A 14,709-nucleotide genomic window follows, 5' to 3' on the forward strand; every position below is an offset into this window, starting at 1 on the left:
TATCTGCTCTTCCATTCTAAATGATAGCTTTGCTGGATAGAGTAATCTTGGATGTAGGTCCTTCCCTTTTGTGACTTTGAATATGTCTTTCTAGTCCCTTCTTGCCCGTAAGGGTTCTTTTGAGAAGTCAGCTGACAGTCTAATGGGAACTCTTTTGTAGGTGACTGTCTCCTTTTCTCTTGCTGCTTTTAAGATTCTCTGCTTATCCTTAATCTTGGGTAATGTAATTATGATGTGCCTTGGTGTGTGTGTTTCCTTGGGTCCAACTTCTTTGGGACTCTCTGAGTTTTCTGGACTTCCTGAAAGTCTATTTTCTTTGCCAGATTGAGAAATTCTCCTTCAGTATATTTTCAAATAAGTTTTCAGTTTATTGCTATTCCTCTTCTTCTGGCACCCCTATGATTTGGATATTGGAATGTTTAAAGTCCTGGAGTTCTCTCATTCTCTCCTCATTTTTTTGAAATCTTGTTTATTTTTTTCTGGTTGAACATTTCTTTCTTCCTTCTGCTCCAAACCATTGATTTCAGTCCTGGTGGCCTACCTGTCACTCTTGGTTCCCTGTACATTTTCCTTTACTTAACTTTTAAAAAAAAATTATTTATTTTATTTATTTTTTAAAATATATTTTATTGATTATGCTATTACAGTTGTCCCATTTTTCCCCCTTCGTTCCTTCCACCCTGTACACCCTTTCCCACCCATATCCCCCCCTTTAGTCATGTCCATGTTTCATACTTATAAGTTCCTTAGCTTCTACATAGCCTATACTATTCTTGCCCTCCCCCTGTCTATTTTCAACCTACAATCAATGCTACTTATTCTCTATACCTTTTCCCCCTCTCTCCTCCTCCCACTCCTCTGTTGCTAACCCTCCACGTGATCTCCATTTCTGTGGTTCTGTTCCTGTTCTAGTTTGCTTAGTTTCTTTTGGTTTTGCTTTAGGTGTGGTTGTTAATAATTGTGAGTTTGCTGTCCTTTTACTGTACATGTTTTTTCTTTATCTTCTTTTCTTAGATAAGTCCCTTTAACATTTCATAAAATAAGGGCTTGGTGATGATGAACTCCTTTCACTTGACCTTATCTGAGAAGCACTTTATCTGCCCTTCCATTCTAAATGAGAGCTTTGCTGGACAGAGCAATCTGGGATGTAGGTCTTTATCTTTCATGACTTGGAATATTTCTTTCCAGCCCCTTCTTGCCTGTAAGGTCTCTTTTGAGAAATCAGCTGACAGTCTGATGGGAACTTCTTTGTAGGTTACTGTCCCCTTATCTCTTGCTGCTTCTAGGATTCTCTCCTTTATTTTTATCTTGGCTAATGTAATTATGATGTGCCTTGGTGTGTTTCTTCTTGGGTCCAACTTCCTTGGGGCTCTCTGAGCTTCCTGGATTTCCTGGAGTATTTCCTTTGCCAGAATGGGGAAGTTCTCCTTTATTATTTATTGAAATACGTGTTCAATATGTTGCTCTTTCTCTTCCCCTTCCGGTAACCCTATAATTCGGATGTTGGAACGTTTAAAGATGTCCTGGACGTTCCTAAGCTTCTCCTCACTTTTTTGAATTCTTATTTCTTTATTCTTTCCTGTCTGGTTGTTTTTTTTTCTTCCTTCTGGTCTACTCTATTGTTTTGAGTTCCAGTTTCCTTCCCATCACTATTGGTTCTCCGTGCATCTTCCTTCATCTCTTTTATGGTAACCTGCATTTTTTTCATCTAATTTGCGCCCAAAATCAACCAATTCTGTGAGCTTCCTGATCACCAGTGTTTTGAACTGTGCATCTGATAGATTGGCTATCTCTTGGTTGCTCAAAAGGATGAGTCCTGGGGCATTGATCTGTTTTCTGTTTGAGACATGTCTCTCTCTCTCTCTCTCTTTTTTTTTTGGTGTGGTTGCCTCTGTTACAGTGAGTGGCGGAGCCTTAGGTTTTTCACCGGTGCTGGGCACCCCAGTCGCTAGATTGTGACGTTGTATGTGGGGGTGGGGGAGGGAACAATGGCGGTAGCTCCGTTTTCCTGGGACCTCAGTCCCTTCCCTGGGATCCTGGGTTGCATGCTCTGCCTTGGTCCACAATCGCCGCCTCACTGGGTCCACCAGCTGCCACTTGTGTACTCAGGGTCCACCCGCTGCGATCTTGTGTGCCCCAGATGCCTTACGTGCTCCCAGTTGCCTCATGTGCCCAGTTCTCCCTGTTCTCCACGAGCCATGACCTGCGCCCGGCTGCTTCTCTCTGTCCCTCCTACCGGTATGGATGAACGGATCTATTTCAATTTCTTGGCTGTCCGACTTCCATTCAGATAAATTCTCTGTCAGTTCTGGGTGTTATTCTGCCTCTAAATTGTTGTTGTAATCTTGGATGTGCATGGAGGTACGGTGAATCCACTTATGCCTCCATCTTGCCAGAAGTCTCTATTTAACTTTTCTCCACCCCCCCATGTAACAGTTAATATTTTAATTGTTTTGCATATATTGATATTAACTTTTAAATTTTTATTTTATTTTATTTTCATCATTGTTCAAATATAGTTTTCTCCCTTTTACTCCCAATCCAGCCCCCCCTCCCAATCCTCCCCACCTTCCTCCCATCACCACCTTCCCCCTAGTTTTTGTCCATGTGTCCTTTAAGTTTGTTCCCGTGAACCCTTCCCAATAACCCCTGAAATTCCCTCTTCTCTCCCCTGTGGTCACTCTCAGCCTGTCCTCTATTTCAGCATCTTTGGTTATATTTTGCTTGTTTCTTTGTTTTGTTGTTTAGGTTCCTGTTAAAGGTGAGATCATATGGTATTTGTCTTTCACTGCCTGGCTTGTTTCGCTTAGCATAATGTTTTCCAGCTCCATCCAAGCTGTTGTGAAGGGTAGCAGCTCCTTCTTTCTTTCTGCTGCATAGAATTCCATTGTGTAAATGTACCACAGTTTTTTGATCCATTCATTTACTGATGGGCATGTTGGTTGCTTTCAGCATCTAGCTATTGTAAATTGTGCTGCTATGAACATTGGGATGCATAGGTTGTTTGGATTGGTGTTTTAGTATTCTTAGGATAGAGTCCCAGCAGTGGAATCGCAGGATCAAAAGGCAGATCCATTTTTAGTTTTCTGAGGAAGTTCCATACTGCTTTCCATAGTGGTTGTACCAGTCTGCAGTCCCACCAACAGTGCACTAGGGACCCCTTTTCTCACAACCTCTCCAACACTTGTTGTTTGTTGCTTTGTTTATGATGGCCATTCTGACTGGTGTGAATTATCTAACTTTTCATAGCCTTCTCTCTTTCCTCTATTTTGCAACCGCACTCACAGGAATGGTTATTCCTGTGAGAATCCTGATTATCAGTGTTTTGAACTGTGCATCCGATAGGTTGGCTGTCTCTTCATTGCTTAGTTTTTTTTTTTTCTGGAGCTTTGATCTGTTATTCTTTCATTTGGGCCATTTTTTTGTCTTGGCATGCCTATCATGTTGTAAGGCGAGGAGCCTTAGGTATTCATCAGGACAGGGCAGCCCAAGTTGCTGTGTTGTGACACTGTCAGTGGTGGAGGGATCTGAGAGGGAACACTGCTGTTTGCTCCGCTCTCTGCTGGCTTTCAGTTACTTCTGGGGCTATCCACAAGCAACTTGGGCCCTTCTGGTGCTGGTTCCCCAGGCGGGTGGGTTTGTGTATTATCTAGGACCCTGTGGGTCTCCAACAAACTCTCCTGTGATGCTGGGTGTTTCTCCTGACGCCACAACCCTCACAGGTTTTTTCAGTCAGAGGTTTTGAGGTTTTGTTTCACCACACTGGAACTCTGGGTTAGGTGGTCTGTCTCACTTTCCAGTTATTCCTCCTGGTTTATCTGCATGCAAATGTGGGACTGCTTGCTCTGCCAGCTGCAACCTTGCTGTGAGTCTTTGCCACCCAGGTGCCCGTTTCCGCCCCTCCTACTGGTCTGGATGAATGTTTCTTCTTTAAGTCCTTGGTTGTTGGACTTCCATATAATTTGATTTTCTGGCTGTTCTAGTTGTTTTTTGTTTTTCAATTTGTTGTTGTCCTTATTTTGGTTGTGTGTGGAGGCACAGTGTATCTACCTATGCCTCCATCTTGGCTGGAATCTCAATTTGCCGTTGTTATGCAAAGTATCTTAAATGCTATATTGTTCAGTTCCCTCTTCCCCCAACTGAAATTTGTAGGGAATATGCTTTGCTATTTTGTGGGACCACTGTTCTGCACCCCATTATAGTATTAGCGGATTGATTGACAGAATTCACATAATGTTTATAAATTAGTTAATAGTGTTGTATCATTAATTAGTTTCCTGGTTTCTATAGCTGTCTGGGAGTTATGTAAGTTGTTACCATTAGAGAAACCTTGGTGAAGGTTAAAAAATTCTTCTGTACTAATGACAACTTCCAGATTATTTTGGTGTAGGCCTCTATTTATTATCTTTACTCTTCTGTGGGTCACGTTTCTCAGATTCTTTGATTATTTGGTAATTTCGAATTTTATCCTGGACACTCTGAATAATTCTTATGGAGAGTTTGGATCTGTTGTATACTTCCAAAGAGTATTGATTTACATATATTTTGTTTTAGTAGGGTGCACTCTAAACTCCAAATCATTTCCCCCTGTGGTTAGCAGTTTAAAATTGGATTGTTTTTAGTCTAATTGGGAATGCTTGTAGTCTGTACCAGACATGCATGTTTTAGGGATCAGCAAGAGGTTTGGGGCCAAGTTTATATGTAGACTTTGGGATCTCTCTGTATGTGGCTGTGTCCTTTTTATTTTACCTGATGGGGTCACTGTGAATTCTGTCCCCTGGATCTTTCTGCCAGTAAGAGTGTGGTTTCTATCCAAATTCTGTTACCTAACAATGCTTAGCTGGGCCTGCCTTCAGACAAAAAGACATTAAAAAAAAAAGTAAACTTCCTCTAATAGTGTTGGTCCCCTACAGTCTCTGTCTGCTTTTGGATTGCATGCTAGTGTCTTCAGGTAGTTAACTTTGTATTTTGTCCACAGTTTATAGTTATCTTAGGTAGCAGCTCCTGGAAGTGGAACTTAAATTTTTTGCTTAAGTATTGAAGTGTGATACATGATACATACACATACACACTGTGTACTAGTCATAACTGTGCAACTCAGGATGGTATCATAAATTGAACACGACTTAGGGAGAGAAATCTAACATTACCAGCATCTAAGAAGCCCCTTTCATATCCCTTCCCAATATCTACTCCCATCTGTCTGTCCCGAGTAGACACTCTCTTACCTTCTAGTGTCTTAGATTAATTTCACCTGTTATTGAGTTTTGTGTAAAGAATATTATTTATATATTTTACTTTTTGTATGGTATCTGGCTTTATGTTTGTCAGATTATTCCATGTTGTGTGTAGGAGTAGATTGTTTGTTTTCATTGGTGAAATGTATTTCATTGTGTGCATTTATATAATTCATTTCTCTCTTCTATAAATGGGCATTTGTGCCTGTTACAAAAATGTGCTGTTGGACATTCTTTTATGTCTTTAGGAATACATGTGCATGTATTTCTATTGGGTATGTATCATGTAATTGAATTACTGGGTCATAGTGTATGTACCCTTTGTTCAGCTGTAGCAGATACTGCCAAACAATTGACCAAAGCAGTGGAATTTTTTTTTTATGAGCAAATACTAGGTTTTAGGTTTTAGGAAATTGGAACCAAAGAGTTATTGCAAACACAACTTGTTCTTTCCATGTAGCCTCTAGTGTTTGATAATTGGCGGTTTGATAATAAAAGCCTTAATTCATATGTAACACTTGTTTGCCTGCTTGCTTGCTTGCTTGTTCAGGCTCACTGGATTTTAGTGGGACCATTTATGTGGTTATGATTCTTGGTTATGTCATTAACAGCTATATGGTGTATTTTATCTAGTTTTATTGGACACATTATGTAACATTGGTGGGCTTATCAGGTCCATGGTCTAGGAATATGTTGTTTCCCCTAAAATTGTTACAACTTAACTTACATTGTATGTGGGTGGAGTTTTATAATTTTCATGCTTTTTACATTTTGTAGTTTAACCAGGCATTTATATTTGTTACCCACTTGATCTACACACAGAGGAGCCTTGGCCAGTAGGTGCAATGTAGCTATTGTTTCTAAGAAAATTAGGATACTGAAGAGCAACGGAAAAAGATGGGAAATGGTAACAGATTGACCTTTTTGGTGTCTTTGTACATGCAACCAGTTGTTATGCTTTGTGACAGTAGACTGGGAAACTTCTCTCTAAAGATCTAGAGAGTAAGTATTTTAGGTCATATAGTTTCTGTTGCAGCGATGCAGCTCTACCATTGCAGCGCAGAAGCAGTCATAAGACAATACAAATTAATAATGTGACTTGTGTTTCAGTAAAAGTTTATTTATTAACACTGAAATGTGAGTTTATGTAATTTTCACAAGTTACCAAATACTTTCTTTAATTTTTTTTCCCCCAACTGCTTGAAAATGTAAAAACAATTTGTATTGGTCAGTTAGGGCTACTGTAACCAAGTATCACAAATTGCCTTGCTTATAAAACAAATTTATTGCCTCAGGGTTCTGGAGGATAGAAGTCAAAAGCTAGGGTGTTGCAGGATTGCAACACTCCATAGGATTTAAGGGAAGGATCTGTTTCAACCTCTCTCCCTGCCTTGTGGGTGACTATCTTCTCTTTGTTTCTCTTCACCTGGTCTTTCCTTTGTGTGTGTCTGTCTCTGTACAAATTTCCCAGTCATATTGCGTTAGGGACAATGCTAATGAGCTCATTTTAACTTGATTACCTCTATAAGGACCTTCTATCTAAATGGTCACATTTTGAGATACTGGTGGTTAGGACTTCAATAGATCTCTTTTTTTGTGGAGGGCACAATTCAATCCATAATAATAACTTTTAGCTGTGGACCATTAAAAAACAGGTGGTGGGCTGGACTTAGCTATCTTTGTCACACTTAGCTCCTCTAATTGAGACAGAGATGATGCTTGTGGAATCTTTGGGTGCATCTTTGGGTGAGATGGCTAATCTTTTGGATTCTTCAGGGTCATTAGAGGAACAGTCATCAGTTTCATCTTTGAATACGGGGGACAACAGTTTATACTGATTAACTGAGTATAGAGTTCAGTTGTTTTAGACATTTTAATAATTCAGGTTCAAATAACCATTTTTGTATCTTCTGTTGTAGAAAGAATAGACCCTCTAATTAGAGAGATTCCTGGGAGGTGGCTCAGAGTTATAATGTATTAGAAGGTGGCTCAGAACAGTGATTTGAAATACAGGGTTTGTCAAAAAGTCTGTATGTTTTTTTCTTAAAAGATACTTTTTTTATTTTCACCAATATTTATTGATTTGGGTATTTTGAGTATGCCAGCTATCTCCCATATGATATAACATTGATTGCTTTCAATTAATGTCTCAATTTGATCTCTATAAACTTCAACAGGTCTTCTCTACCAGGGAGCATCGTCCAATTAAAAAATCTCCAGCACAAAACCACGCAATCAATTTTGACAAGTCCAGTCTGTGACAGCACCTTCTCTATACACTGCACAAATCTGTATTTGTGGTTCAGTTGCATTTTTACCTTTCTTGAAATAATAAAGTTATAATATGCTGAAAATGTTTATTTCCTTCCATCTTAAATATTAAAATGGCTACACAAATATTCACCAGTTTTGATAAATTTATTTGTTTTTTTAATTATATTTTATTGATTATGCTATTACAGTTGTCCTGATATTTTCTCCCCAGTCCCCCTCCTCCCATCACTCCCCAGTCCCTCAGGCAATCCCCCCACCATTGTTTGTGTCCATGGGTCATACGTGTAAGTTCTTTGGCTACTCCATTTCTATACTGTACTTTACATTCCCATGACTGTTCTGTAACTACCTATTTGTACTTCTTAATCCTCTTACCCCTTCACTCATTCTCCCTGTTGCCCCTCCTATCTGGCAACCATCTGATAACTAACTTATTTTCTCTTGCTTCTTTTAAGAGTTTCTCTTTATCTTTAACCTTTGGCCTTTTAATTTTAATGTGTTTTGGAATGGGGCTCTTTGCATCCACCTTGTTTGGGATTCTCTGTGCATGTTTATTTCCTTCACCAAATTAGGGAAGTTTTCTTTCATTATTTTTTCAGATAGATTTCCAATTTCTTGCTCTTTCTCTCCTCCTTCAAACACCCCTATGATGTGAATGTCGGATCTCTTGCACTTTTCCCAGAGGCTGATTATACTATTCTCATGTATTTTGGATTCTTTTTTCTTGTTGTTTTCTGTGGTTGTTTTTTGCTTCCTTACATTCCTTATTATTGATTTGATTCTCGGCTTCATCCACTCTACTGTTTGCCTTAAATTGTTCTTTATTTCAATTAGTGTACCCTTCGTTTCTGACTGGGTCTTTTTTATGCTGCTGAGGTCCTCACTAAGTTCCTTGAGTATCCTTGTAACCAGTGTTTTGAACTCTGCATCTGATAAGATTACTTATTTCCATTTTGTTTAGCTCTTTTTCTGGAGTTTTGATCTATTCTTTTATTTGGGCCATGTTTCTTTGTCTCCTCATTTTGGCAGCCTCCCTATATTTGTTTTATGTATTAGGTAGAGCTGATTTGACTCAATGTCTTAGTAATGTAGCTTAATGTAGTAGGTGTCCTGTAAGGTCCAGTGGCACAGCCTTCCCTATCACCCAAGCTGAGTACTCGAGGTGTGCCCTTCATGTGGACCGAGTACACCCTCCTTTTGTAGTTGAGCCTTGGTTGCTGTTGGCAGATCAATAGGAGGGATTTACCTAGGCCAGTCAGCTGCCAGGACTGACTATGACCACTTACCACCAACCTCTGCCCTCCATGGAGGATCAGTTGTGCAGGGTCAGGGTGGTGTTGCTGCAGTGTGGTTTGTAGCAGTCCACTGGGTATGCTGGCCCTGGGGTTTTCCAGGGTGGTGCAGGCCCAGGTCAGCCCCTGCTTGTGTTTTGCCTGGGGCACCCTGCCTGATCTGTAAAGCAATCTGAGATGGTTGCTACTTGTGCTGGGCTTCGAGAGTCCCAGGTGAAGCCAAGCTCTAATTGTAATCTGGCTGCTGCTAGGGCTCATTGAAGCCAGTTTGTGGCTTGTTTGATAGGATTTAGGAGCCAATATCAGCCATTCTTATGGAAAAACAGCTTGGGCGGACCCTTAAATTGGGTGGGGCAGGGCCTCTGGGTATCTCTAAGGTGGGTGAAACCATGTTAGGTAGGTTGTTGGAGTCTCAGATATGGCACCAGTTTACTGGCTCCCTGGGGGGAGGGTTCAGAAAAGGGACAGTGGTCTCTGCTCACCTTCATGCCAGACACTTCATTGTCTCCCTGTATGCCATTGGTGTCTTCAAACTGCTACCCTGGTGCTGGAGCTTAGAGAGAATGAGTACCTAAGGCCATGTGTGGGTTCTTTAAGAGGAACTGCTTGGGACTCTAGAAGTTTCTTCCACCAACTCAATCCCTGCTTGTTTTTGCAGCCAGAACCCTGGGCTGGGGGGCTTGGTGTGGGGCTGGGACTTCTGTCTCCTGAGATAGCCCTCCAGAATTTTTATCCGCGTGGTTGTCAGATTAGCCAGTTCCTTATCTGTACCCCTCCTACCAGTCTGGATGGATGTGGTTTCCTTAATTTTGTGGTTGTCAGACTTCCATTCAACTTGATTTCATAGCTGTCAGACTTGCATTTAGCTTGATATCTGATATTACTGAGTGATGGTGGTTCTATATTTTAGTTGTAATTTTGATGTGGTTATGTGAAGAGGTAAGCCATGTCTGCTTATGCTGCCATCTTGACTGAAAGTCCCCAGAGTTTTTTTAAATGCATGCTGTTATGACAGTTGTCACAATAGTCTTAACAGAATTATTTCAAATTAAGTTAAAGACAAATAAGTGCTATGAGAGCCATCTTATGGAAAAAAACAAATGAACTTTTTGGCCCACCCAGTAGTTGCTCAGTGTGTTCTGTGGAAGTGCTTTTAAGGCTTTCATAAATATTTGATTAAAGTTTTATTTAAAAAATAAACTTAATTTTAGACCTGGGTGGTGTGGCTCTGTGGATTGAGCATTGGCCTGCAAACAGAAGGGTGGCTGGTTTGATTCCCAGTCAGGGCACATGCCTGTGTTGTGGGCCAGGTCCTGGTAGGGGGCGTGTGAGAGGCAGCCACACATTGATATTTCTCTCCCCTTCTCTCTCCCTCTCTTCCTGTCTCTCTAAAAATAAACAAATAAAATCTTTAACAATATAAACTCAATTTTAATACATTGGCAACCATTAATGCATTAATTGTTGATTATTGCATTGTCATTTTTGTGATCTCAAAATGCATAATTTTTTCTATTTCTGTTTAATATAAAGAGCCTCTCAAGTCTCAGATATAACCTGTTTAAAATAAAAATCTGTTATTGTTAACAACTTAGGTGTGTGAATCAGGATTTTTAATTGCCATTTATTGTATTCTTGTTTGTATAATATGTAATTTTTGTTTATGATTCTTATCCATAACTCTTGGTTTCAGCCTATATTAACTAGCCTTTTTTCAGTAATAGACTTTATAATATGTGAAGGCCTTACATTTGAACTTAGAATATATATTTACCTTAGAACAGGGGCCCCCAACCCCTGGGCTGCATGGTAGGAGCTGATGGGGTGTGGGGCACTGGTCTATGGAAAAATTGTCTTCTGTGAGACCAGACTGCTGCCTTATAACACTTGTTTTTCCTTTTTTTTAGTTATATATTTATGTTATTTGTAAGGTTTCAGTTGAAAGGAAGTATTTTATTACTTGAAATTTTGGAAAATTGCTTGTTTACCATGTGTAACAAAAAAAGGCGAGGCAGGAGATAAAGCAGATTGTCTCTTTTAATTGGGTTAATATCCTGATGGGGAAGGCACAGCAGAAATGAAATCAATTTGTTACCAGTTATCCAAATTTTGTCTTCATTCCCCTTACAACTTCTGGAATTTTATAGATGCTAATTTGTTTCTTCCTTCAACTTCAGTAGGCATATCATTATTTATTATTTCTTGGTATAAGCTGTTGAGTTTCTGGTACCTTCTGAACAGGTGAAATGACTTCTTGCTTATGCATTAGTGGTAAGAGAAGCATTATTAGTGGTCTTTGTCAGCATTATGGCAAAGCAAGTATTGATAAGTCCAGAAAGGTCTTAAAATATATAGTTCTTGACTGTGCTGATAGGTATAGAAGAAAATACAGAAAAGAAAGGGTTTTATCCCTGTTGTATATAAAAGGCTATGTTTTTGGAATATATTTTCTTTATAGCAGTTCTTATACTTGTTTATGTAGTTGAAATGATCTATGGTTCTTTTTTTTTTTTTTAATCCTTACCCAAGGATATTTTTCATTGATTTGAGAGAGAGAGAGAGAGAAGGGGGGTGGGTACAGAGAGAAAAAAGTAAATCAATTGTCTCCTGTACATGCCCTGACTGGGATTTGAACCTGCATCCTTTTGGTACACAGGCTGATGCTCCAACAAACTGAGCCACACCACCAACTCATCCACATTGGCCAGAGTGATTTGTGGTTCTTTTGAGGAGATAGTGATATATTTTATTTATTTTATTTGCCTTTCCTACCAACACCTGAAGGGTTGTAAGGACAGTCAGTTATGGTGTATCTTATGCTATTTCAGATAGATTGGAGTGTGATAGAAAGAGCACTGAGCCTCTTATATAAATGTTGCGAGAATATTACTGTGTAGAGCTCTGTTCCTGTTGGCTTGTAGTAGGATGGTTATTGCATGATCTCTTTGCTTTGTTTCTGGGATTAAGATGCACACAAATATAAATTAATTTATTGAAATTAGCGAGTTTAGCTGTTTAGTCATTTTTATGCAAATTTATTAAATTCCTTTGCTTTGGAAGTATTTCTTCACCATTGTAGAAACTCGAGAAATGTATTAATTGATTCTGTGCCTGCAGCATTCATTTCCTTGAGTGACTCATGGATCCTGGGTTTTAATGTTTGTATATTTATGCAAGCACTTTATGCATGTGAATGGAGGGCTGGAAACTTTGTGTAAGTATTCAGTAATATATTTTAAAGACACTTTTCATAATGTGTTGTCATTTCTCTAGTGGGAATACAGAAAGTGATGATCTATTAGCATTGACAAATCATACCATTTCTCATTGGTATTTTCCTCATCCTTGTGGGGAGAAAAATGCTTTAGGGTAGCCTTCTCACTTATTATTCTGTAGATATTTAATAAGAACCTCAGATTACTATGGAAATTGTTTCTTTCCTGGTTGTGTAAATACTTATTTTTGAAACTGGTTGAAATAAGAGAAAGGAAGCAACTTCATGCTGTTAGGTTGGGAATTAGTGTAGTTTCTGAAAAAGGGTTTATACTGATCTGGTTGGTCAGGTTTCTTAGTGGCAAGGAAGGAACATGGTAATCACAAGGATGGAATGTTAAGTAAAAGGGGAATTTGCTTCATTCACCGAGATAGGTGAGTACTCAATTCCTAATGTTCCTGATAAAGTTCTTGAATAGCCAGGAAAGTGTCTCATTTTTGCTCAGGACAGCTGAACTACTCCAGATACCCCCTTTTTCACCCTTCAAATTAATCCTGCAGATATGGTTTGATTGGATTGATTTAGCATTGTTGTGCCCAGAGCAAACATCCTTGTTGGTCCCAGTTGTAGTGAGGAACCTCACGGGGAGAAACCCCTTATACCTAGTCCATATGTGATTGATTATGAGCCTGAGTAAAGGTGCTTTTCTTCATTCAAACCCTTGTGACCTGTGTAATTACTGACTTTGTGTTCCTAACACAGTATGCCTTGAAAGGATTACAGTGGAGAGTGTGATAGGATGGCAAAGAGAGAACAGATTGGGAAAACTTCACTCAGAATTATCTTTGTATGCTTCATAGGTCTTTAGTCCATCAAGAACAGGCTTTATTCTGCTTCTAATTCTCATTCCAAATGAAGAAGAGGTGTTTTTTGTTTTTTTTGTTTTTTTTTAAATGAGGGGGGAAGGGGTTGAGTGTTGGGATTGATTTTTTTTTTTTGAAGGTGGGAGGATTGTATGAAACCATGTTTATTGTCTTTGATATCCTCATGGATTTGTAATACTAGTAGTAGTATTTACTTACTACTTTGGGTATGAAATAGAATTGTTTTCTGTGTGTAAACTAATACATATGTACATAGGTATTTCCATGTACCAGAACCCAACGAAATAAATTAACTGTATAACCAAAGGTACTTAAATGTGTGGGTTTGAAACTTTGTTTTGATTGTATTTAGTGAATATTTTAAAACTGTTATTCAAATAACTGAATGAAATGGATGAACAAACATGCTTTATCTTAATATGGATGATAGTAAATTCATTATTAGTAGAAGATACTATCTTACATGTTATATAAATCCTTTAGAATGTGGGTTTAGGTATGAAAACTAAGTAACAACCGGAACCAGGTATGTTTGGTATTTAATTATTTTGAACTAAGTATTGTATTGTTTTCAGGAGAGCCCTTTAAAGATACTGGTTTGGAACCTTGTGAGGGGATTGTGTAGTAGGCTATACATGGGGCCGACCATTAGTGCTAGCTATCTGGCTGTGGTCTAAGGATTAAAAGCAAAATCTTTGCATTTGATGTTTTGTATATTTGGCTTAAAAAAATCCCCAGTCTTTTAAAGGTTGTGAGGTATGGGTCTTTTTGTTGAGATAAGAGTAGGTCAATAAAACATTTACTAGCATGAAATGTTTTTCTTTTCCCCTTTCTCAGTGTTAAAAGAAAGGTGAATGGACAAAATAGCCATTAAAGGATTTGATTTTTAGAAATGTAGCAGCAAAAACCACACACTCTGTCTGTTACTTTAAGCTTCATATTTCAAAACTATATTCATAGTTTCAGAAATAAACTCCCCAGTAACTGGATGGTATTAACCAGTGGTTTTCTTTCTTTACCCTATTGTGTCAGCAGGGATGCGTAGCAGTTCTTTTTGATCTTTAAACTGCTTTGTTCTGGACCTGAAAAAGAAAAATGTTCTAATCTTCTAAAATTTTATCTGACAGTGAGGTCAGTCAGACACTGGAATAACTTGCTAAGGGAGTTCAGTGAGTATCTTTCCCTAGAGATGTTCCACAGTTGACTTGAATGAGACACTTAGAATTGAAGATCAAGCTGGAAAAATTCTCCAGGATTAAGGAATTAAAAAGTCTGTATTGCATGTTTTGATAAAATATTGCCCAAAATCATTTTTCAGAATTCAGTTTTTCAGGTATGTTTTGGGCTTTATAAACATCTTTCATGAAGGTTATATCTAATCATTAAAGTATATATTTAAAAAAGCAATATAGTTCTAGATCATAAATTACTACTCTATCATGCCTGTTTTGAAAAGTGTATTATTAGATCCTTGCTGTTGTGTGGGAGTGTGTCATAAAGGATAGTCTGCAAGGGAGGACTGAGATTATGATGACCTTTAAATTAAAGAGCTGGTGAGTGGCTGGCCAGACTGTCACGGTCATTATTAATGCCCCATAAAGGGATGCGAGAGATCTAGATGTGATTCTGTCTTTCTGCTTAGAGCAGCAGAGGTATGATTGATGCTGGAAGGAGGGTGTTAGCTCTGGGGCAAGGCTAAATCTTTAATCTTTCTGGGGTTTCCTTTGAAAAGAGAACAGCTGGACTGCTGGCATTTTGGTGTTTCAGTCTCCTTAGCCAAAAGGTACCTTCTATTTAGGGTTTTTAAC

General features: G+C 38.7%; 1 protein-coding gene across 1 annotated transcript in view; it reads left to right on the forward strand.

Moving 5' to 3' along the window:
• The window catches only part of ZFAND3 (zinc finger AN1-type containing 3), a 331,244-nt gene that overhangs the window by 50,030 nt on the left and 266,505 nt on the right, over window positions 1–14,709 (forward strand). The window lies entirely within an intron of this gene.

This window comes from Phyllostomus hastatus, unplaced genomic scaffold (genome assembly GCF_019186645.2).
Source record: "Phyllostomus hastatus isolate PE091 unplaced genomic scaffold, TTU_PhHast_1.1 phas_contig_40, whole genome shotgun sequence".
NCBI classification, from domain to species: domain Eukaryota; kingdom Metazoa; phylum Chordata; class Mammalia; order Chiroptera; family Phyllostomidae; genus Phyllostomus; species Phyllostomus hastatus.